General features: G+C 37.9%; 1 protein-coding gene across 2 annotated transcripts in view; it reads left to right on the top strand.

Annotated features, from left to right (window-relative positions):
* The first annotated feature begins 2,140 nt into the window (after nucleotides 1-2,140).
* Nucleotides 2,141-26,710, top strand: part of SHISA7 (shisa family member 7) — a 462,208-nt gene continuing 437,638 nt past the window's right edge. Inside the window, exon 1 of one of the 2 annotated variants that reach the window (XM_075191558.1) lies at nucleotides 2,141-2,432. The gene's annotated coding sequence lies outside the window, so the exon portion shown is untranslated. The remainder of the gene's footprint in view (nucleotides 2,433-26,710) is intronic. The other variant, XM_075191556.1, reaches the window with a different exon arrangement.

The raw sequence follows: 26,710 nt of genomic DNA, 5'->3' as shown, positions 1-26,710 counted from the left end.
AATTACAATACACAAATTGTTAGTAACTGTATAATTCTGAGACTTACAGATCTGCGTGCCTGATACCTTAGACGGACATGAGATAACTCTAAACAGAGGAGCCTGACGAGTAGAAAACTACTCATCCGGGTTATAGTCAGGGTCCTGTGTCCAGGGCAACCTCCAGTTCTGTCTGTCCTTGGCTCAGGTCAGCAGTCTCGGTGGTATCTCCAATGCTGTCGAATCTATATCAGATTGTTCACCTGTAAGTGTCAGATTATCAGTTATGAGCTCATCAGCTGGAGAGAATTAAATACACTGCATGGTTTGAGTGTACAAATAAACTCTGCTTTATTAGTTACAAGTTCCTATCTATATAGCAGAAATCACGTATTGCAGAAAACTATGCCCCAAAAGATTTTAACCACTCATGCTCCCTTCACACAGATGTTAGTAAATTCTCTTATTATCCACACTAGAATACTCCACAGGGGGGGCTGGCTTATCTCCTGTCTGGTATGTCCAAGGTTATAAGCATAGCCTTGCAAATAATGAATTACTCCTACAAAACAGGTGCATCTAATTGTATTTAAGCTATAACAGAAAAAAATGGCCATAAGGCAACAAGATGGCGTCAGCTTAGCAAAATCACATTTCTCAGATATATATATTCTTTTTAGAGGGGGTGTGCTGCTCGCAGTCAAACAGAACTCTTATTTGTCCACTAAATAGTTAAGATGTCACTGGAACTACCACTCACACAATTATGTTCAGAAACAGATTGAGACACTTTGATTTTAAAAGCAAGAATGAATATATTTTGTCCTCTCCTAATTAATTTACTAATATACTATTACTACCAATAGCCACTGATTGTCTACTCTTCACTCTCTCACACTCATTTTATCAGAAGACATTTCCAGAAAATCTGTAAAAAAAACGTTAAGATTTGTGCAGTAAAATCACAGCTATGGCAATATACATTGCCTCTTTCCCCCTGTCCGACCCTCTACAAGCTACTTTATGAGCACAAAATTGCAGCAAAATGTCCTACCCACATGCTATCTATTCTAAAATGGCAAGATATCAATCCAAAAACTTGCAAGCGCTGATATTTTACCGAAAATGATGTTTTACCTCGGTTCAGTTATGAACTTGACGTGAGAAACCAAGTCATGACTCTTTTTAATTCAGTACCCAAAATTTGGATCTGTTGCACTTCTCCGAATCTAAACTGCTCATCTCTACTTTTATTTTCTTTCTCTACTTCTACTGGAAGCACAGTCAAGACTTGTTGTGAAAATAAACCAGTGGTCTGTATGTCTGTGACTGTATAGTCACAGACATTCGTGGTAAAAGCATTCAGCAAATTGTAGCATATGTTAAAGAGCCGACCTTGCCTACAGGGGCTAGCAATCTGCTACTTTACGCTTCACATAAGATAGTCATTTTGTGTTATCTCAGGGTACATATAGTATAATAAAGTGCTACCAACAAGTAGTCCGTTGTAAACTATGCAATCTGTGCCTTTTATTATTACTCTTAGCCACATTACCACATTGTTACTGTGTTTATCGCTATTATGTGATCTTTATGTTGTACTATAATGCAGGTTCCTGTTAACCAGTATGTTTGTGTAGTAGGCAAAAGCTCCCTTGTCGTTTATTCAGATAGGCTTGTTATGTGAGATTTCTCCAGGCTAAAAGCTGCTCAACCAAGAATCAATATTCAAACAGGATCAATCCTGCTGCTATTTTCTTTACATCTGACAGATACAGAGGTCGGTGAATAAAATTAAAGGCAGTTAGTAGATTAGTAAAAAAAAAATAAGAACAAAATGATTTCTAGACAGAAACATATAGGGATGCTAGACAATACTATTTATTTAAGAAAAACAAGCCATTCACAGCTGTAGATATCTGCAATTTTACGCATGCTGCAGAACACCTTAGTACAGGAAAGGTTAATATAGCTGTCAATTCTTTATGTCTTCCCTGCAAAACAAATCAGACATGGAGAATTGACTGTTTATCGGTGTAATCTTTACTGGAAAGGAGGAGATATATTGGAAATTAGGAGCCAACTAGGTGGGGTTACAAAAAACAGACACCCATTGATATCTCCAACCAATAAGAGAATCAGTTTGGAAAAGGGGAGGATATTTTATCCAACAGAATCAAATAGACATTAGGTCTCAATTTTTCCACAGTCTTTTTGTAAGCATAGAAGAAATTCATTTTTTAAACCAAGTGCTTAATTTGTATTGTCTGTTTCTTTTGTATCAAACTGGGTACTGATAAAGCAAAACAAAGAAAATACAAAAAGGCAACACAAAAGAGCAACATATTTTTTCCCCCTGTTTTCTATATTTTTGCATGGATACTGTTCACTGGAAATTCAAAATATGTGCAACAATATTGGATTTTATACGTGATGAATTTTCTATAAGAAAGGTAAGATATTATCTTTGCCTTAGCAATAAATATATTGTATGTACAGGTACCGTACGTACGTACGTACGTGAGATTATATGTTGTTGAGAATTATTTTTTAAAATAATAATGGTTTCACAGAAACAGTAAGGATTATTGTAACATAAATATTACAATGTATTTCAGTGCATGCAGAATAACTGACACTAGCTGTGTCTGTCTGCCTGGATGTTCAGTTCTTTGTACCTTAAATCCAATTATTCAGCAGTCAGATCATAAACCAATTGTCCTGCTATTCGTGTTTGTTGACCTATGGATTATAAGATTAGATCACCCTACAAATCCCCTATTTTATATATTGTCAAACAAATGTCTTGAATTGAATCTGTCACTGTCTGCTTGCAATGCTTTTTTCCCAAATATTTTTGGGCATTCAGTGTATGTCACCTTTCCATTTGGTATATATTATGTATAGATTCAGTAAAATTTATTTGCAGCTCTTTGTGTGAAGTATACAAAACAGGTGCAGCATGTTTATGTGAGCGTGTGTTGTGAATAACTAATAATCGGTTTTATGGTGGTGCAAAGAAGGCTGCTTACATTTCAATTACTGTGACTGGCCATCAATGATACTGACAATGAAACCATATAATGTATAAGTCTATGAATGAAGATTATTATGTGGGTACCTTACTACTAAATTTGCTTTATGGACGTGTGAATGCTCAAATTGAACATGTGTGTGTTATTTTTTTTTATGACTGCTTGAAGAATGCAAAATAGCAACTCGTGGACTTCAGTCATGCACATGGTTTTTGGTACATGATGCAGACAAGTGTTACATTGTTGACTGTGTATGTGCCAGAACAGAATATAGGATTGTGTACAGTTGGTGGGAGGAGGAGGGGAGTAATCAAACAGAAAGAGTAAAAACAGCATCCCTAAAGAAGCAGTAATGGGATAGGGGGAAGGGTGCCATTTTCACAGTGTTGGTTGCCATGGAAACAGTACAGACTGCCTGGCATGCTTTAGATGGGCTATGTGTACTTTAAAATGAATGGACAGTGAAGGGTGATCAGGGAAAAAGTAGAGTCAATTTGTTTCAAATAAAGAAATATGTAGTGATGTCTGCTACTAGATGACTTAATTGTATTTTATTGGTGATAATGCTTCATGTAGAACAAGGTGCTCAACTGAGATCAGTTTTTGAAAAATACAAATTACACTATTTCTAAATAAATGACAATTATAATGTACTTATGAGTTTTTGTGCAATGTATTGTATAAACACATGCATTCTAGAGGATGATCTTGATATATAAGTGGGTAAACACCAATTGGCTTTTTTAATGGGAAGAACTACACTTGCAATCCAATGTAATTTACTACATCACAGCTCAGCTACTAAAGATAAGAACATGACATAATACTGCAGAGTCATTAATATGTGCGTAACAATCATGTCTCATTTTGTCAAGATATACAATTAGCGATATAAGTCTTACATTTCAGTGTTATGGATTAGTGGGAGCTGTCATAGAATCACTGCATGTCAGTGTGGCACTCAGGAAACAAAGAACTGACTAAAGGCCTTTACATATGCTTGTAGGGCTTCAGGACAATTAAGGTACCATTATTTACTAACAATTTTGGTCTTTTGAAAACAATCCCCTATCACCATCATTTGCTATTTATTGTAAGGCCCTTAGAAGCTTGTTAGAGCTATATTGACAAAGTAGCATGGATGCCTGTGCTACAGTAGATGGCTTCATGAACCTTTGATGTTCTTACTGTGCTGATGCTGTAAAACTTACTGTTACCAGCAAGTGTCATAAAATAATATATATATATATATATATATATATATATATATTTTTTTTACCAAATGCCCCTCTTCCGCAAACTCCTTGGTCATCTCAACACCCGGTCAGTGTGAGAGTTGAGTGCATGTGGGCCATTAGATTAATTGGCAACCCTGGCAGATGCAGTGCTTGGCTCATGGAAGGTAATACTGAATAACAGGTATATCTCATTTTTACTTTTTGGTGGAGTTACCTTTTAAGTCATACAGAGATATTCATCATCACATGAATATTTAACAGTACAGTATAACTGCAGCTCAAACTTTCACAACATCTTGTAGCCATCCATTGCTGCCAACCTTTGGATAAAATGTCTGGGGAAATTTGCTGCTGGTCAATACATTTAGACTGTCCATCAGACATAACCACAACATAATTTAATTGTCTTAATATTTACCTTCAGTTAAACTAACTGCATACTGCAAATAGGAGAGAACATAGACATAGAAATAAAGCCAACATAAGCAACAAAAGTGGTACTCTGCAGTTATGTTTACACAAATAGTGACATTGTCAGAGACAAAATCTTCTGAGGTCAAATCTTTTAAAATAGATGTTGGCCATGTAAATCAATGATAGTTGATGGTGTAATGAGCCAATCATGAGCATCACGGAGTCAGCAAGCTGTATTATAAGCTTTCAGGATGTGAGAGAAGCCATTTTAGGATGCATATGGAAAATAGCGATAATTACATTCAATCTGTAAACTTGGTAATAGGCTAATGAAGTTTTTTCCTATAGGCATCTAGTTTTAGTTTATTTTTAAAAGGAACATTATTTACTAATAACTTATGTCTAACAATGTCATCACCAATGAGAGACCTGGGTGTAACTGTTGCTTCTTCTTTGTTACAAAAAAATTCTCAATTTTAGCAAGTATTATAATAATATTATAGCACTATAAGGTACTTAGAATAAAACTTTGCATTTTTGATCATGATGAAACAGATAGGGCATTGTCTTATATATTTGTTTAATGTGGCTCCGCAATTAAATCAATATTGCTACTGAACAGCAAATACCTGATACAATCTAATATTAATTGTCCATTTATTTTAAAGAAAGAAAATGCTACATATTGCAGCTTTTGCATAGGTACTAGTGTTCTGGTATAAGAAAATGGAATGTAAAGAAGTGCCAGATTGGGTAGTATAACTTGTTAATGATTAGAGGAAGATTCACACTTAGGAGAAATTGGTGAACTCGGTTACCATTTATGGCTATTATCGAATTGTTATAATGTACACCTTAAAAGGTTGACAAGTTGTTTTTGAAGAAAAGAAGTATAAATAAATATTAGTGCTACAGACTAAAAGGTAAGGTAAGAGGTATGGATTAGTTCACAAGTAAATATTTAACATAGTGGCTGTGGTTTATAAAAGACACTTTGGACTGAAAATCATGCCAAGCCTAAATAGGACAATAAAGGGTATATTGTGTCAAAAAAATACTCAAGTAAGTAATACTGTAAGACTGGAAGTAATGCAAAATGTAAACAATAGCAGAAATTTAAAATGTAGTGACATGGCATGATAAAAAAATGTACATAACTAATAGTGTCCAATTTAAATAGTTACATAAGGATATATCTCCCTAATTATGTCACAAAACTGCTTCTAATCTTTTATTAAACAATTTTAGGAAAGTTGCACCAAGAAAGATACCTAAATGAAAATGAAATAATACAATTACAAAGAAATTCAATAACAAATGTAGGTAACAGCCCAACAACAAAACCTCTTTTAGCCACTAAGGATGTTTGAACTAATTTAGGGTATTTTGTGGTTGCTGATTTCAAAAATGAAAGTATTGTAGTTCACTGTGTACTACAATGAAAAGATCTAAAAAGTTTCATAGAGAAAAAATTGTAACAAGTAATATTATAAACTGAAACACTAGAAATTACAAGCAATGATATGTGACATTGAAAATATATTCATGATTATAGTTAATTAATGACGTAATGTTAATAGGAAAGTGTCAATTTGAGGTAAAATAAGGGATACACAAACATAATTATATTTTCATTTGGATCATGGAGAGTCATAGTATTTTTTTTAAAGATTCAGAATTGCTCCATCTGGCTGAAAGTTTTAAACCTGGCCTTTGATATTACCATAGACTCCATGCTTCAAAGCACCATGATTCATAAACTTTGTGTGATATTTCGCCTATGTTCAAGGAATCTATTTTTCTTCTGATAGTTTGACCTACATACCAGAAATGCAGTGAACTAAAATCACCATATATGTGGTATTGTCGTTAATATGTAATTTTATTACAAGCTTTTTCTTTATCATTGTAGAGGTAAAAGAGTGTTGTTTGAGTTCTAATTGATATACAAGTGCCTCAAAGTGTCTGACCACCCTTTAAAAATAAAAAATGTGAATAATAGTCATAAATGGTTTGATTGAGTTTAGACTTTCAAACAAAAATAATAGTTTACTGGGGGCCTGATTCAATAAGGCACGCATACTGAGTGCAGTGTGCATTTGTTTTAAAACACACATAAATCGGCTCTGTGCACTCCCGATTTCAACAAGGAATTGAACTTAAAATGCGCCGATAAACTGGGGTGTAGGTCTTCTCTGCTCTACTACAAAAGACACTGCAGGATATGTTCCATATATATGTGGAATATACATTTGCATATGAAGATGCATTGAAGGTTGATGAATTTAGCTACATATGGCTCAGTACTGGGCATGTACAGAGTGATTTTGTGCACGATACGCACAAAATCGGCAGATACATGCCTTGTTGAATCAGGTCCTGGGTGTCAATGACGACACGTTCATTCCAAAAATGATGTGTACAGAGGATGGTAACGTTTCCTTGAGATGTGGATCAATATAAAGCATGGACATGATTTGTTTGAATAAATTAAATGTCTATGTTCCAAAATGCTTTGTTTTGTAAGTGGTGAAAAATGTTCCTTGATGAAACTAGCTGGAATAGAACATGTCCATGCTTTAAATTCCGTATTTAAATTCTGTATTTTAAGTCTATAATGAAGCCTGGCTATCTAACTCTGTCTTTTCAGTATATTGTCAGCCCTCCCCTGGTTGCCTAGTAGTCTGTGACAGCTCTCCATTTTTGAGCATTGAAACAGATTGACCGGCAGTCTATAGCACCTATGGTCTTTCTCTCCTGCATCCTGAAGTAAAGTATCCACTTGTAATCTCAATCATTCCACTTTTGTTGCGAGTTACTGTATTGTACCAGAATTTCTTTTTTTCCTTGAACATAGTCAAGGCTGACTGGTAAGTAGTCTCTGGTTAATAGCCCAAATTAGCATATGAGTACTGCAATTTCTAATTGTAAAGTGTGAATCTTCCTACATTTTATGCGTTTACTGGAGACACTGTCCACTTTTGCACTTCTTTACATTCTGATTTACAAAGCACTCTGATGCACCTCAGGCAATGTGTATAAAACGTAATAAAACAAAAAATACAAAGGGCCATGCACAATGGCCCTATAATATCTACACAGGCCGTAATCCATTAACCCTCTCTGATTCATCTGTGGCATGGACCTGCACCTGTGTGGGCAGTATGAATTATGACAACCGATGTTCCCTTTAAGGATCATTTAAAGTTTAAATAAAATAAAAAAGACACCATGCTGCCATGTGGTAGGAAAAAAAACTTGCAAGTGTATATGTGCTTTGATTTCCATAATAAACAGACATAATGGTAAAATGTGCTTCTTTATGGACTGCATAGGAATTCAAATGAAATAGTTCTGCTAAGGGTATACAAGTAGGGCCTGATTTATTAAGGAAAACAATTAAGTACCTTTGAACCTTGGCAAAACCATGTTGTTTTGCGGGGGGGGGGGTAAATTTAAATTGTGAGGACAGATTTATAGTTGGGGTAGGGCATGTCCTAAATCAAATTTAAATTTCATTGTACAAAAAAAGCTATCAAGTATTTGTGTGCTAAATGGAAAAACAGACAGTATATATCTTATGAGCAAAATAATAAACTAATTTGAACCGCTTGCATTGTAACATGGTTTTGTCCAGGGCAAAACCATTTTACCCTACATTCTTTAATGAATCAGGCCCATAATGTGTACAATTTGATGTTCTTTTTTTTTTTATAAAATATTGTTTAAAAATTACATTTTCAAATTTTGTAGGTGATTTACAATTTTTTTCCAGCACAACCAAATCACTGAAATTAGGAGATTCTCAATCTTTGCTAGAATGTTTTGCTCAGCTTTAGAATAGGTATGTGCTAAATGACCATAAAAGAAACAACTATATGTTAAAATATCTATCGCAGAAACCAATATAAGTAAGAATCGACACATTTATTACAAATAGTTAAAATATACAAACTTTTCGCAAGGAAGTTGAAACAAACTAACCAATAAAGATATTGGCTCAATAGTATCCCTAATGTACAACTCTATGCTCATTAGCGTTCAGTTAAGAAAATCTATCCCTTCCTCACATGAACGCAATATTGAAGTCCAGTCTGGCTACCCCTCCTTTAATTATTAAAAAAATTTGAATCAGGTTCTAAAACTACATGCTTACCCTCTAAAGAAGAGGGCTGCTTTAAATGTAGTTGCTCACAGTGCATAAAATGCAGAACATGTTCATTCATACGGTTGCTACACTTTGAGTGAAATATTTCCTAAACTATGTTTTCAGTGTCTTTTAGTAACTGCAATTTGAGGTACGCAATATATATGCTACAGTGTACTTGTAATTATCAGTATATTATCAGTATATTGGGCGCACAACCCCTGCTATAAAGAGAATGATTTTTAGAACACATGTAATGTTTTGAATACAGATTTTAATCATAGTACCCTTTTGAAGCACACTGTAGCAATCCTCATGATCTTAAAGTTACAAGTGTTGAATATATTCACCTAACACACTGAGGTGGAGACTAATTGTGTCAGCTGTGTAATCGAGAAGTATTTTGGATACATAGTCTAAGAACCTTATATCTGTAAGGATGAGATTAGGTAATTGCAGGGCCGTAACTAGGGCTGTGCGACAGGGGCGATCGCCCTGGGCGCAGCGCTGAAGGGAGGCGCAATTTAGGAATATTTTAGGTTCACTTGGTTAAAATTGAGTGCTAGCGGGGTGGCATTTGTCTTTCTCGCCCCAGGCGCTAGAATTCTAAGTTACGGCTCTGGGTAATTGCACTGAATTTTGTATAAAACATTTGTGCTGAATTTTCCTGTATACCTTTGATAATGTGTCTGACTTTTGATTGCACTTTATAATATTTGTTCACCTTATGATGACTTTTACTTGAGGTCTAAAATAAATATGGATTACTACTGTTATAATATTGTTGTTAACTTAATATTTCCATGCTAATATAGACTTCTAATGAGAGAAAGACATGCTGTCCTATGGGTGACTTTGTTCCAAACTTGTAATGAACAACATATGTGCTGACTGATAGTGGACAATTAGGAATATTATTCGATCTGTCTATAAATAAATAAATAAATACATGTTCTGATCACTCTTAATGGTCCATTTTATGAAAACAGACATCCTTGATAATTTCTATATAATAGACATGTCAAATCCTTACAGGTAAAGTCAATTGTAAGTTGAAATAAATATTTATATGTAGAAATTTTTATATACCATTATTGATTTAGTTGGTTGTGTGTGCCATTTTCAATATACTCTAAACTTGTCAGCTGATAGTTGTTTAAAGATGATTGGCTGTCTCGTATAAAACGTATACAGGACACAGGATTACATTCTACTGAGGAAACTGTTCCTGAAGGCAGAGAAACGCATCAAGCTTTGATATCTGCCAGGGCACTTCATACTTTATTCCAGGAACTGGTTTGGCAATATACTGAAGTGCATACAGACATCTAATTTATTGGGGAGAGCTAAAGATCCAAGCTTCTATATAGGAGTGGTGAGAAAATTCATCCTGTTTATATCAACATAGACCTAATCTGCAGGTGGGACATGGTCTTCTCCTTTCTCTAAACTACATTGTTATTGAACAATCTATACATTTGTTTCTCTACGGGACTAAGTGTTCTGTATATACTTATGTATATTGGTCCACTTTGCTGATTCTAGCAGCTATATGATTACATTTGACATGTGTGGTCCTTACTTTATAAATTTTATATATTTTATCTATTAATATTAGAGGTGTTGATTCTTATTTATATTGGTTTCTGTGATAGATATTTTAATATATAGAGTTTTGTCTTATATGGTGCATTTAGCGCTGCCTTTCCTTCTTTTCTTTTTCTCGCAATTACAAAAGAGACTACAGAATAAATATTTTGGAAGCCGCTTTATGTTTCGCCTATTTTTATTATATACACCAAATTTAATTTTTTATTGCCTAAGGTATATTCTCTTATTGTTTTGTGTTTTCATAGAGTGTGTGCTGCCTGCACAAAGTAATTGAGTGTTGTCTACCGGTAGTAATTAGATCTCTCAATAAATGCATATATCTTCATCAGGACTGAATTGGAAATTAAAATACTATAAGATAGTAAAAAAAATAATAAAAAATAGCCATATAAGTTATTCAATAATAACTTAAATTGAACTTTACATAATCTATACTTAGGGGAAAAAACTGTTCTGATAATGACACTCTAATATTAACCTATTATAAATAGACATTAATTATTTTATTTTTTTTATTTTAAGAAAGGATTTAAGATTAAATTCTATATTTAGTCCCCTTAGAGTCAGGGTACCAAGATTAAATATGCAATTGGCCTCTTCTTGAGAGATCAGTATCTCATAATCACCACCCTTCCACTGTGGTTTAACAATATAAATTCCCATAAATGTAAGGCTACCATAACCTCTATTGTGAACTTCATCATATTGTGCTGATACACTATGGATTTGTTGCGCATGTGCTTATATATTCTCATTTTCAACTTTCTCTTGGTGTGCCCTATATACTGTAATCCCCATGGACAGTTTAATAAATAAATTACATTCTTCGTGTAGCATATAATTTTCAGTTTTATTTCAAATTCCCGCTTATTTGTGAAGGAGCTACATTCATTGTGTCCTTTTAGATATGGGTTCCTAGTATGTTTACATCCATAACAGTTTTGACAAAAGTTTCATATAATTTGTCACCTCTGAGCAGTTTCTCCGAATCCTCTTCACTGTCTCTTCAGTATGTTGTCTAACCAACTTTTATAATGGCTATTTGATGCCAGAATAAGGCCATTATAATCTTCTGGTTTACTATATGTTTTTGTACACACTGAACTCTCTTTAATAAAAGTCTCCAAGTCTAAGAAAGTAACTTTGTCTGCACTCACTTCTGCCGTAAACGCCAGATTTAGCTTATTTGTATTAATGTGCACAATATATTCTTCTAAAGTCAATCAATTCCCTTGCCAAATAATCAAAATATCATCAATATATATGTACCATTGTATCAAGTGATTCATATATGGATTATTGTCCCAAACCTTTTCTTCATCCCACATAGCCTTATATAAATTGGCAAAACATGGGGGAAAGTTATCCCCACTGCTGTACCATTTACCTGTCTAAAACGGTACCCTCCAAACCAGAAATAATAATGCATTAAAATGAAGTATATGCTTCTAATAATAAATTCCGTTTGTGCTGGTTCTAAATAGGGGTGTGCACCGGCCACTTTTGGCGTTTTGGGTTCTGATTAGCTTGAGGTTTTGGGTTCTGATTTGTTTTGCCAAAACACCCCACGAAAGGTTTTGGTTCTGATTTTGGGTTTTGGGTTCTGATTTTTTTTAAAAAAAAGCATAAAAAGTGCTAAAAACCATACTTTTATTTTTTTTCACTCCTACACTATTAACCTCAATAACATGCATTTCCACTAATTTTCAGTCTATTCTGAACACCTCACACCTCACAATATTGTTTTTAGTCCAAAAGGTTGCACCGAGGTAGCTGGCTGTCGAAGGTAAGCGATACAAGTGGGCGGCACAAACACGTGGCCCATCTAGGAGTGGCACTGCAGTGGCAGACAGGATGGCAGTTTGCAAGAGTTTGCTAGAGGTGCAAGATGCACCCTCGCACCCACCCTGATGTTGTTGAAATAGGACATTCGCACTTTAACAAAAAAATCAGGAACAGTGAACGTAGTTTAATCTCTGGTACTAATATTTTTGGACTGCTGGAACAGTGAACGTAGTTTAATCTCTGGTACTAATATTTCTGGACTACTGGAACAGTGAACGTAGTTTAATCTCTGGTACTAATATTTCTGGACTGCAGGAACAGTGAACGCAGTTTAATCTCTGGTACTAATATTTCTGGACTGCAGGACTATCTCCGATCGAGATCGTGGAGGAAATTGATGAGGAGGGTGTTGCTGGTGTGGATACAACAGGACCAAGGGATTTAGGTGTCCCATCTAGGAGTGGCACTGCAGTGGCAGACAGGATGGCAGTTTGAAAAACTAGGCCCCAAAGAGCACATAATGCCAAAAAAAGAGTTGCAAGATGGAATTGTCCTTGGGCCCTCCCACCCACCCTGATGTTGTTGAAATAGGACATGCGCACTTTAACAAACCAATCATTTCAGCGACAGGGCCTACAAAACTGTGGCTGAAATGATTGGTTTGTTTGGGCCCCCACACAAAAAAAGTTATTTATCTCTCCCTGTACAAACTAAACTGGCTCTACTGAGGCAAGATGTCGTCCTCATCCTCATCCTCAGATTCCTCGCCCCCTTCAGTGTGTACTTCCTCATCCTCACACATTATCAATTCGTCCCCACTGGACTCCACAACCACAGGTCCCTCTGTAGTCTCTGGAGGCCAGTGCTGGTCTTGATTAAAGAATTGATAATTCATTTTTATGAACATCATTTTTTCAACGTTTTGCGGAAGCAATCTCCTTCGCCGCTCACTGACCAGGTTCCCCGCTGCACTAAAAACTCTTTCCGAGTACACACTGGAGGGGGGACAACTCAGGTAAAATAGATCCAGTTTGTACAGGGACTTCCAAACTGCCTTTTTTTCCTGCCAGTAAAAATAAGGACTGTCTGATATGTCTACTTGGATGGTGTCAGCAAAGTAATCCTTCACCATTTTTTCAATAGTGACAGCATCCAATGCAGCGACAGTAGACATGTCTGCAATGGTTGGCAGGTCCTTCATTTCGGACCAGATGTTCTCAGCATCCCCACCAGCGGGTCGTTTAGGAAAACTCAGCTTTTTCCTCTCAGCCCTGTTGAAGAAAATGAAGGAGGAGCTGTTGGCATGTCACGGTCCTCTTCAGAGGACAATCTCCTGACCAGCAGGTCTTTGCACCTCTGTAGACTTGTGTCCACCGGAAACAGAGACACAACATACGCTTTAAACCGAGGATTCAGCACCGTGGCCAGAATGTATTCCTCTTACTTTTAAAGAGTGACCACCCTCGGATCCTGGCAAAGTGTACGAAGGGCTTCATCCACAAGAGCTACATGCTTTGTTTAATCGCAATGCTTTACCAGCTCCTCCCTCACTTTCTCCAGCTGCTTCTGCAACAGCCTGACAAGCTGGCAGTGTCGGAACTGACTTCTCGTGTGGCAAGTTCAAACGGCTGGAGAACCGTGCACAACACGGAAATCAGTATCCACTGCGCTTGACTCAGGCGCATCCCCAATCCTTTGCCTATGTCGTAGGTGGCTGTGTAGGCTTGAATGGCCTTTTGCTGCTCCTCCATCCTGTGCAGCATATAGAGGGTGGAGTTCCAGCGCGTCACAACCTCTTGTTTGAGGTGATGGCAGGGCAGGTTCAGCCTTTTTTGATGTTGCTTGAGTCTGCGGTAGGCACTGGCAGAATGCCGAAAGTGTCCAGCAATTTTGCGGGCCACCGCAAGCATATCCTGCACACCCCTGTCACTCTTCAGGTAATGCTGCACCACCAAATTTATTGTGTGGGCAAACCATGGGACGTGCTGGAAATTGCCCATATGTAATGCCCGCACAATGATACTGGCGTTGTCTGACACCACAAATCCCCAGGAGAGTCTAAGTGGGGTAAGCCACAGCAAGATTATTTCCCTCAGTTTCTCTAAGAGGTTGTCATCGTTGTGCCTCTTATTAAAACCTGTGATACACAATGTTGCCTGCCTTGGAACGAGCAGCCGTTGTGGAGATGCTGCTACTGATGCAGCTGCTGCTGTTGCTGCGGAAGGCGATGCATCTACCCAGTGGGCTGTCGCAGTCATATAGTCCTTAGTTTGCCCTGAACCACTTGTCCACATGTCCGTGGTTAAGTGGACAGTGGGTACAACCGCATTTTTCAAAGCACTGAGGACACTTTTTCGTACGTCTCTGTACATCCCGGGTATCGCCTGCCTAGTGAAGTGGAATCTTGACGGTATTTGGTACCGGGGACACAATAGCTCCATCAATCGTCTAAATCCCACTCCACTGATGGCGGACACCGGACGCACGTCTAACACCAACATAGCTGTTACGTTTGCAGTTATCTGCTTTGCTATAGGATGACTACTGTCGTACTTCGTGCTCATGGCAAACGACTGTTGGACAGTCAACTGTTTGGTGAAATACATAGCGTTCTTACGACTTCCCCTCTGGGAAGATGACCGACTACCAGCAGCAACAGCAGCAGCGGCAGTAGTAGGCGTAGCGCTGCAGGATCCTCCGGAAGAATCCCGGATTGAAGAGGACTCATGAGTCATGCCGGTGACATGGCCTGCAGGACTATCTCTGATGGAGATCGTGGAGAAAGTTGATGAGGAGGGTGTTGCTGGTGTGTATACAACAGGACCAAGGGATTTAGGTGTCCCTGGACTGCTGACGGTCCTAGCCACAGGTCCTGAACTAAACACTGAATTATGAAGGTTCTTCAGGTGACGTATAAGGGAGGATCTCCCTAGGTGGCCAAGATCCTTACCCCTGCTAATTTGAGCTTTACATTAATTACATATGGCCATACATTTGTTGTCCGGATTGGGATAGAAATAACTCCAGACTGAAGAGGTGGATTTTTTGGTCTTCTGCCCAGGCATGACGATGGGCTTTTTCATCCCATGGACAACAACTGTTTCCCCCCCTGGTGCCTCATTTAAGATAACCACATCAGCATCCTCCTCGTCAAGTTCCTCCTCAGCGCCAGCTACATCAATATCCTCCTCCCGGTGTACAACATTGACACCTTCATTAGCCTTATCTGTAACTGGACTGTGGGTGATCCTTCCAGCATATGCAGAGGACGTGCTGCAAATGGTGGAAGGAGCCCCCTCTTCCCGTACAGTGATGGGAAGGTCAGGCTTCGCAACCACCAACACCCTTGGACTCGCCTTGGGGATTTGTGATGCCATCTCTTTAGAAGGCAGAGTTGTTTGCTGTGTTGTTGATGACAGCTTAACTCTCTTAAATTTTTTAGAGGGGTGGGGAGGAGGAGGGCTTAGATCCTTGGGTGAAGCTGAACCACTAGTCATAAACACGGGCAGGGCATAAGCCGTTCCTTGCCACTCCATGTCATAAATGGCATATTGGCAACTTTACGTTTCTCCTCAGATGATTTTAATTTTCTTTTTTTGCTTATTTTTGTGAACTTTGGGTTTTTGGATTTTACATGCCCTCTACTATGAGATGGGGCATCGGCCTTGGCAGACGACGTTGATGGCATTTCATCGCCTATGTCATGACTAGTGGCAGCAGCTTCAGCATTAGGAGGAAGTGGTACTTGATCTTTCGCTACTTTATCCTCCAAATTTTGGTACTCCATTATATGCAGCACAAGAGAGCGTACCTCTAAACCACACACACTCGGCAAAGCCATTACAAATTATCTGCGGCACAGGAGGGTACCACTGGAATGGAGTTATACAGCAGTACCTATTTTTTGGTACAGCAGCAACAGTGAACATAGTTTGAAATTGCAGTACCTATTTTTTGGTACAGCAGCAACAGTGAACGTAGTTTGAAATTGCAGTACCTATTTTTTGGTACAGCAGCAACAGTGAACGTAGTTTGAAATAGCAGTACCTATTTTTTGGTACAGCAGCAACAGTGAACGTAGTTTGAAATAGCAGTACCTATTTTTTGGTACAGCAGGAACAGTGAACGTATTTTGAAATAGCAGTACCTATTTTTTGGTACAGCAGCAACAGTGAACGTAGTTTGAAATAGGAGTACCTATTTTTTGGTACAGCAGCAACAGTGAACGTAGTTTGAAATTGCAGTACCTATTTTTTGGTACAGCAGCAACAGTGAACGTATTTTGAAATAGCAGTACCTATTTTTTGGTACAGCAGCAACAGTGAACGTAGTTTGAAATAGGAGTACCTATTTTTTGGTACAGCAGCAACAGTGAACGTAGTTTGAAATTGCAGTACCTATTTTTTGGTACAGCAGCAACAGTGAACGTAGTTTGAAATAGCAGTACCTATTTTTTGGTACAGCAGCAACAGTGACGTAGTTTGAAATAGGAGTACCTATTTTTTGGTACAGCAGCAACAGTGAACGTAGTTTGAAATTGCAGTACCTATTCTTTGGTAAAGCAGCAAAAGTGAACGTAGTTTGAAATTGCAGTACCTATTTTTTGGTACAGCAGCAACAGTGAACGTAGTTTGAAATAGGAGTACCTATTTTTTGGTACAGCAGCAACAGTGAACGTAGTTTGAAATTGCAGTACCTATTTTTTGGTAAAGCAGCAACAGTGAACGTAGTTTGAAATTGCAGTACCTATTTTTTGGTACAGCAGCAACAGTGAACGTAGTTTGAAATAGGAGTACCTATTTTTTGGTACAGCAGCAACAGTGAACGTAGTTTGAAATAGCAGTACCTATTTTTGGTACAGCAGCAACAGTGAACGTAGTTTGAAATAGCAGTACCTATTTTTTGGTACAGCAGCAACAGTGAACGTAGTTTGAAATTGCAGTACCTATTTTTTTGGTACAGCAGCAACAGTGAACGTAGTTTGAAATAGGAGTACCTATTTTTTGGTACAGCAGCAACAGTGAACGTAGTTTGAAATTGCAGTACCTTTTTTTTGGTACAGCAGCAGCAGTGAACGTAGTTTGAAATTGCAGTACCTATTTTTTGGTACAGCAGCAACAGTGAACGTAGTTTGAAATAGCAGTACCTATTTTTTGGTACAGCAGCAACAGTGAACGTAGTTTGAAATTGCAGTACCTATTTTTTGGTAAAGCAGCAACAGTGAACGTAGTTTGAAATAGGAGTACCTATTTTTTGGTACAGCAGCAACAGTGAACGTAGTTTGAAATTGCAGTAGCTATTTTTTGGTAAAGCAGCAACAGTGAACGTAGTTTGAAATTGCAGTACCTATTTTTTGGTATAGCAGCAACAGTGAACGTAGTTTGAAATAGCAGTACCTATTTTATGGTACAGCAGCAACAGTGAACATAGTTTGAAATAGCAGTACCTATTTTTTGGTACAGCAGCAACAGTGAACGTAGTTTTATATATTGCAGTACTAATATTTCTTGACTACTTTTTTTTATAGTTTTTTTTATTTATTTTTTACTTTTTAATAATTTTTAAATAACAATGGCCTTAGCAGAACAGTGCACTGGACACAGCACCACTGGACTCAGCAGGACAGAGCACAGGACACAGCACCACTGGACTCAGCAGGACAGAGCACTGGACAAAGCACCACTAAACTGATCAGCAGGACAGAGCACAGGATCTCCCAAGTAACCACTGAAAATAAGCAGGACAGGGGCTCCCAAACTACAACCTCCCTCTTCAGTGATCGCAGGCAGAATGAAGATGGCGGCCACGAGTGGAGAATTTATGACATCCGAGTCTCGCGAGATCCAACGCGAGACTTTGATGTCATAGCCTCGTTTTGGATTCATTTAGCGGCCGGAAATACCCGAACAGTGCTCGGATCCCGTCGGATCCGCAATGTTCGGGTGGGTTAGGATTAGCGAAATCCGAGCCCGCTCATCTGTAGTTCTAAATTGCCCACGGACGACAATTTCAACATGGTCACAGCATTCTTTATGTGAGATACACGTGTACAGGGATTTCACATCACAAGTGGCTAGTAGCAAATCCAGTTTCCACTTTACAGAATTTAGGATGTTCAAGATTTGTGTTGTATCTTTTAAAAAACTCCTTTGCTTTGCTACCAATGGTTGTAGAAAAATATCTATGCAAGCAAACAATTTTGATGTCAGAGAGTGAATATCCGAGACTATTTGGCTCCCTGGTGGTCTAGATATATTTTTGGGAGGTAATAGAAAATATATAGGGTTCTCTTCCCTATGATATCTATTTTCATAACTATTTAAAATTCCCAAAGAGTACGGTGGCTAAGTGGTTAGCACTTCTTCCTCACAGCACTGGAGTCATGAGTCTTATCTGGGGTCACATGTAAGGCCATGGCCTTATCTGTGTGCAATTTGTATGTTCTCCATGTGTTTGCGTGGGTTTTCCCCAAATGCTCTGGTTTCCTCCCATACTCCAAAAACATGCCGACAGATTAATTGGCTGCTATTAAATTGACCCTAAGCTCTCTCTCTCTTTGTCTGTGCTTGTATGTTAAGGAATTTAGACTGTAAGCTCCAATGGGGACTGATGTGAGCAAGTTCTCTGTACAACGCTGCGGAATTAGTGGCACAATGATAATGATTTATTAGACTGAAGTGATCATTCTTATATTCCATTGTGGGATATTTTTTCAGGGTTAAATACATTTTCTCATCAAACAATAGACGTTCTGCTTCCTTTATGTAATCTGTCTTATTTAATATAACAATACACCCCCTCCCTTTGTCCGCCGTTTTGATAACCACTTTCTACATTGTTCTGGAGTACTTTTAGTGCCATATGTCCCTCAAAAGATATGTTATGTTTGATATACTTTCTTTCATTAAGATTTTTCATTTCATCTCTAACTAGTTTTTCAAAGGTGCTGATGAAATTATTTTTCATAAAACTTGTATAGAATGTTGTAAACGTTCTTTAGTTTCGTATATACAAAAGCAAAACTAGGTGTTTCGGAATTCAAAACCTCTATCGTATCATTTCTGTTTTTCAAAAAATACTTCTTAAGTATTTCCTAATAAATTTATTCATATCAATAAAGGTCTCAAATTTATTCAGTTTGCTGTGTGGAGCAAACTTCAGGCCTTTATTATGAATGGCAAAATTGATAACGTTGACTCTTGATGCTATTTATTTTGTGTCTTTGGAAATTAAAATAAACTGTAAGGGTGGTCATTTTTATTTAAACATATTCCTGATTTTATGTCACTATTTTCTGTCACCATTTGTGTATAAAGAACAAAAATGTACATGACCTTGAAGGTAACATTAGTTACACAAGTCATTGACTACTTCCAAATGTGCAACAACTGCTTCACTGTGGGGTGCATTATATAAAGGCTTCACAAAACCAGCGAATTTAATATTTATCTACACATTTAAATTAAGGACTCTAAAATTCTTCTAAATAACAATGTCTTCATGCCATATTTGGTTACTTTTTGGACCTCACATCCAGGAAATTAAGGTTCAATATATAAGTGTGGGTGGTGTAGTTATGAGATTCATGGCATTGCTCAGTGAGGGCGGAGTCATGATGCATAATCAGAGTCAGCCACCCAACACGTGTATCTGAGGGGACTTGTGATGTAAATCTCGTCATAAAGATAGTGCACCATCCTCTTCACAAGAAAGAGAAGCAGTGTTGGGAAGAGTGGCCTACACGTCGGGGATTTTGGGAGGACTCTACAAAATTTGTGAGTCTCCTGGTCAATCTGGAAGAACAGGCAAGTATATTTCTTGCTTTTGTGGATTATATGAAGCATAACTCACAAAAGTCACCATAAAAAACAAATATGTCTTTTCAGAATAGTACCACCCCAATCATTATATAAAACCTTAACATTTCCTGCTCAACTACTGCTCGGTTTAGCCTCATTCAAACCCTAAATTAGTCATCAGAGTGATGGGACGTTAGGGCTGATTATATTACATTATTACATGCAGCATTTTAGCATTCTGAAGCTACTTTTAACATTCAACTATGTCCATCTCCACCATAGTGTACCTCGGTTACATTCCATAAAGAGTATAGTATGAGACCCAATCTCTGCCGAGAGCAGGTGGAAAAATTAAGTCCATTTTCAGAGTGGAAATGGCTGTGCATTGACGTAATATTCTATTTCAAATGAACATATATAGAATTGGAACTCTACACACAGTGTGAAATTTTAGCTGTTGGTTCAGAGAACATTTGCACCATTTCACTCTGCTAATCTTCCTTTAATACAATGATTGCGTGCAGATATCTATGGATAATCTGTCAATCAGGGGGCAGAGTTCAGAATTTCTTGCACATAAACTTTCTCTTCTGTGGATCCTAAAAGACATTTATGAAAAAGCAAAACATACATGAATTATAATAATAATATCATTGTGCACAAATGTGCCTATTTGCTTGCTTTGTGAATATATAGGTGCATGCACACATGATTTGGGAACTGTCCTCAGGAAAATCAAGTTTCACCTACTTTTTAGAGATCATCATCAGCTATTTATATAGCGCCACTAATTCCGCAGCGCTGCACAGAGAACTCACTCACATCAGTCCCTGCCCCATTGGAGCTTACAGTCTAAATTCCCTAACATACACACAGACAGAGAGAGACAGACTAGGGTCAATTTGATAGCAGCCAATTAACCTACTAGTATGTTTTTGGAGTGTGGGAGGAAACCAGAGCACCCGGAGGAAACCTACGCAAACACGGGGAGAACATACAAACTCCTCACAGATAAGGCAATGGTAAGGAATTGAACTCATGACCCCAGTGCTGTAAGGCACAAGCGCTAACCACTAAGCCAACGTGCTACTGGAAATGGGCAGGGTGGGAACAATGAAATTGTTCTTATAAAATGCAGTCTTCTACCTTAATTAATTTCAACATTTCAGGTTTCAAATACTGTTCCGATTAGCTTAATTTGTATCTTGAACTAAAGCTGATAGCAAGGGAACACTGGGACTGTCTATTTTATGTGTGTCACTTTTGCGTGTTTGAAATGTATTTATTTATAGTGATCAAAATGCATCTAGAAATGTGCTCTGCTATATAAAGTGCACCTGGAAGGTGCATTTTTCTGAAAGTATTGACATCTAGTTTCTACCATCTCCCACGATGAGAAAAACAAATCATCCTTTTATGGGGAGAGAAAATGCTCTATGGCCCCTCACTAAACAGGGAATGTCCACCTAATTACTCCTTCTATATCAAGTGAATATAAATAATCTTATCCCACAATGTAAAATTGTGTTTTTGCATATGGCTGCATAGCTAGGCACATTTATGCACTCAGCAAGTTATACATACTCTAAAGTTTCCGCGTCATGGGGGCATGGCCACACAGATTGTGTCATTCTGGCCCCGTGTCATGATTAGCCCTGCCCCCCACCCACTTCAATAATGAAGTGGGCTGAATGTGGGAGGTTGTCCTGCTCTCTCGGGAGCCTGGGCGAACTCTCAAAAATTCGGGAGTCACCCGGACATTCTGGGAGATTAGGCAACTATGAAGTATCTCCTCAATCTCAGCCCAGCTCATTTTATTAAAAGATGCAAAATAATGCACTCCCACATATACCACACATACCCACATATACCACAATTTCTACATGTACAATCTTTGTGGATTGCATAAAATCAGGCTTATTTACAACAAGGCTCATATGTTGCACTTTAGTAAATTACCTTTTTGAGCATTTGTCACTGTTATAATTGACTGCTGTTATAGGATAGTGCTCTATAAAGGCCATCTTCAAAGTAAAAATGCAGGTATGCAAAGTATACAGGTGCTCTGAGTATGTCATATTGTACGGTTGTGCCTTACACATAACAGCAAGCATGTAAAACGAGCCTGTGCTGGATTAGAGATTTGGTTGAAATTGCCCAAGGTGGAAAAAGTAAAAACATAATTGGAAAGTCCTGCCTGATAGCACATTAACTTCCCTCTTAATTAATTAAAACATTTTTTCACCTAAGACATTTGATGATTAATGATAAACTGTTGTACAATTAAATATTTTTTAGCTTTAATAAAAAGCACGTTTTCATGCATCTATTACATCGAACATTCTCTAGGTTCACCGGTTCTGTCACATAGCAAGATAAATGGCACTATGACCTCCTCGACCAAACTTCATTTTTTCATTCCCTCAGTTATTTTATTTATTTTCTGTTGAAGAAACAAAAGGTTGAAAGGCTTACCCTCTGTTGCCCCTAGGTACAGGTCCAATGTTCCTAATTCTAGAATCAAGCCTTACACATTATTATGTAGATGAGTAAACTTAAAAAAATATATATGTTAATATAAATGATAGCGGTCACTTCTCATGTTAAAGACTTCTGGCATACTAAAACATGCTGTTGTGCATGTATAGACAAAATAAAATATAAACCGTGCTGTACGAGCAATATGTACAAAATACCTTGAGATTGCAAACTTTCAAACATGGCCCTCTTACCTCTTTGCTTGTTAATACCAGGGGTTAAAGGTATTAAACTGCGATTAAACTTACCTTTAATTAAATTGTCATTTTACATCTAGCCAGCAATGTCACCGGACATCAGTGATTTGCCAGATTCGCAGTCTAATAGATTTACACCCAAGTCTTGTTTTCTATTGTAAAATGGTATATAGTATTCTGGCACTATATAAATAAATAGTTAAAGGTTCAAAAAAAGCATAATAAATAAACATCCACAATGTAAACCTCACTGCAATGGTAGAATTAGTTCGTAACTCCCATTCTAACTGTGAGAGTTGTAACTAGACATTCTAGTACCCTGGGCAAGAGAGAGCTCTTGCACCCCCTTCCCAATCATGTGGTGGGAATATGCCTAGCCATCTACATGCGCAAGACCATTCATCATCATCATCATCATCATTTATATTGTGCCACAGTGCTGTACAGAGAATTCTCTTACATCAGTCCCTGCCTCTTGGAGCTTACAGTCTAAATTCCCTAGCATACAGACACACAGACTAGGATTAATGGGATAGTAGCCAATTTACCTACATACAAACCCCACACAGATAAGGCCATAGCCAGGAATAGAACTCATGACCCCAGTGCTGCGAGACAGAAGTGCTAATCACTAAGCCACCATGCTGCCCATTCTCCATCCTTGTGCTGCGTTCTCTTACCTTTTCTAGCAGCTTTGACTACCTGGTTCTGCTGTTGGTGTCTTAAGCTCACTTGCTGCTTGGCCAGATCCTGGAATGTTAGGTAGTGGACTAATTTGGGAAAGAGATAGTAACTGTTCACATCCTGGAAAGTTTAACAGGCCTTGTTTCCCCTAACCAGCCCAATATTAAATTAATAGTGTTCATGTTTAATAAATAATCTTCTTTCATCCCAACTAGCCCCAACATTAAATTAATATCATTCCCATTTATTATGTAGTATTCTATTTTTCCTACCCACTCCTGACACTAAATTGATATCATTCCCAGTTAATAAACAGACCTATTTCTCCCCCCACTAGCCCCAGCATAAAATTAATAGCATACCCATATAAAAAAGGCCTCCACCAGCTAATAAAGATATCACCCCCTTTTGAATATTTCACCAATTTATTTTTTATAATGATATTTAATTACTGATGATATTTTGTTCTAGTATTTATGTACTGTATATTTAAGTACCACAAAGAAAATCCCTCCTTCTCTACAACCCACAGCCCTCTGAATCCCCCCTGTTTTCTCCAGCTGCTTCCCCCAGGTGACTCTTAGGGGGTTTTCAGTTACACAGAAACCCCCCTTTCTCTAATCATGGAACCACCCAGTTAGTATATATATTAATTGAACTATAACACATTGGGCCTAATTCATTAATGAAGGTAAATGTACTGCGCTTGCCCAGAAACAAACTATACACCAGAGAACGCAAGTGTATGCAATGCATCTCTGAAGTCAAAAGACAATTAAGACAGGCTACGATTTCATAGGAGGAATGTGGAGGAGAATGGGCGTATGCATGTAGTCAATGTACAGTAAGGGCTTTCTCCTGGGGCTCTATATTCCATAAGAGTATTGTACAAATCCTGCAGTGTATTGTTGGTCAAAGTAGAGCGTACCTAAACTCATATGCAACAAGAGACTTTTCTTCAGATCTAGTTCTAGACAGGCGTATGCCCGATTTTTTTTATTTTTTTTTCTTAAATACATGTTATGTTCGTTTTTGCATACCTTGATGAATTAGACCCATTGGCTGCAGCCTAGGAAACATTTCCATAAGCATCTGCCTATGTTTTAATATTGGCCTAAACAAAACTACAGCACTTTTGTCTCTAGTGTATTATTTTCACAGCTTTGGATCTAGTTTTCTAGTTTTTGTCTAACATATAGAAAATACAAGTTATTAAATGAACTATTCTCATCTGCAGCTTCCTGATGTGCATCACTGGGTAAATACCGTATATACTCGAGTATAAGTCGACCCGAATATAAGCCGAGGCACCTAATTTTACCACAAAAAACTGGGAAAACGTATTGACTCGAGTATAAGCCTAGGGTGGGAAATGCAGCAGCAACTGGTAAATTTCAAAAATAAAAATAGATACCAATAAAATTACATTAATTGAGGCATCAGTAGGTTAAATGTTTTTGAATATTTATTTCAAAGAAAAACAGTAAACTAGCTCTGTAAGTGGAAAAGAGTCAACAAAACCAATATGGTATCAACAATAACTTTAAAAGTACAAAAACCTTAGCTCAATCAGCAACCAAGCTAAAACACAAGACTGGATTCCTCCTCATCTGTATGTCCAAACAGAGCTTCAACTCTATCTGGTGTGAGGCTATCAGCATAGACATTGTCGTCATCACAGAGTTCGCAGTCATCACCATCACTGCTGTCGTTCTCATACAAAGCGCTGTCTTCACTGCCATCCATAGCATTACTAATGCCACATTTCTTGAAGGCACGTTGCACCATGTCCTCTGGAATCTCTTCCCATGCATCACGAACCCACTTTGCTACCAATTCTATGTCGGCTTCCTCAGATTTCCAACTTTTGTCAGTTGGGCTTGACCAGATGACATCCATTCATGCCACATCTTTCGCACACGGTCTTTGAAAGGTTTGTTTAAACACACATCTAGGGGCTGCAATACAGATGTAAGCCCACCTGGGATAACGGCCAAAGTAACTTGAGAAGACTTTGCCAATTTTTTTATGTCATCAGATGTGTGGGCTCTGAACATATCCCAAACTAGCAATGATGGTTTTTTCTTTAAGGCTGTTCCTGGACGTCCGTTCCAAATTTCTTCCAGCCATTTTTTTGTTCCGTCTTCATCCATCCAGCCTTTAATATGTGCACGCACTGTAATTCGTGGTGGGAATTTGACCTTTTTAGGCAAGGTCTTTCTTTTAAAAATAATGACAGGCCGCAGCTTAGTTCCATTAGCCAAACATGACAGAACGACTGTGAAATGTTTTTTTTCATTTCCTGTGGTTCTGAGTAAAATAGTTTTTTCTCCCAAACTTGCCACAGTTCTGTTGCTAGGAAGATCAAAGGTCATAGGTGTTTCATCCATATTCCTAATATCTCCCAGGTCAAAGTTATGGATCCTTCTTTGTTTTATGATGAATGAATGGAATGACATCACTTTCTCTTCAAGGTCTTTTGGCAACTTCTGTGAAATCTTTGTTCTTTGCCGCAAACATAAGGCAAACCTATTCATAAAGCGGGTACACCATTCTGCTGACGCAACAAAATTTTCAATGCCTGGTGCTTTTAATTTGTCATCTTTAGCCAATTGAAGGGCACGTAAGCGAATTCCCATACGTGTCACGCAGTAACCATTTTGACGACACTCTATAACCCATTTATGCAATTCAGTCTCTAGAGCTTCATATGAAGTTGTTAAACCACGTCGAGCCTTTTTTGCCTTTGGAATCTTTTCCAAGTCAGCTTTCATTTTCCGCCACTCCCTCACTTGTTTTTCGTCAACACAAAATTCCCTACTTGCAATACTGTTATTGCTCTCTTCTGCTCTTGACACAACCTTAAGTTTGAAGCCAGTTTCGTATGACCTGCGTTTTTGTTTTGGTCCAGGATTAGAAGTACTGGGATCCATTTCTAACAGGATAAAAAAAAACATCTAGTATTTTATGCACTTTATTATGCTCATCTTCCTTTTTTTTTTTTTTTTTTTACTTTACTTTTATACATTCAGCTGAGACCCCAGGCTTCCACTACAGTGGAAGCACATTCATTAGAAGCAGCGGCACCCAGCAGTTATGCAGCTCTAGATAACAGTGACCCCCCCTGTCAGGATGTGTGCATTGCAATTAGTGAGGGCATCTCGGCTTCTCATCAGCACCCCTCGCCGCTAAGTGCTTTGGCGCACAGTCCAAATTCTTGAAGACACACATACTTTCGGTTGCTTTGTTTGTGAAAGATGGGTGATGATGCAGTGTTGAATAT

The sequence above is a fragment of the Mixophyes fleayi genome, chromosome 11 (genome assembly GCF_038048845.1).
Source record: "Mixophyes fleayi isolate aMixFle1 chromosome 11, aMixFle1.hap1, whole genome shotgun sequence".
Classification (NCBI taxonomy): Eukaryota; Metazoa; Chordata; class Amphibia; order Anura; family Limnodynastidae; genus Mixophyes; species Mixophyes fleayi.
This window is presented reverse-complemented; position numbering and strand designations above follow the sequence as displayed.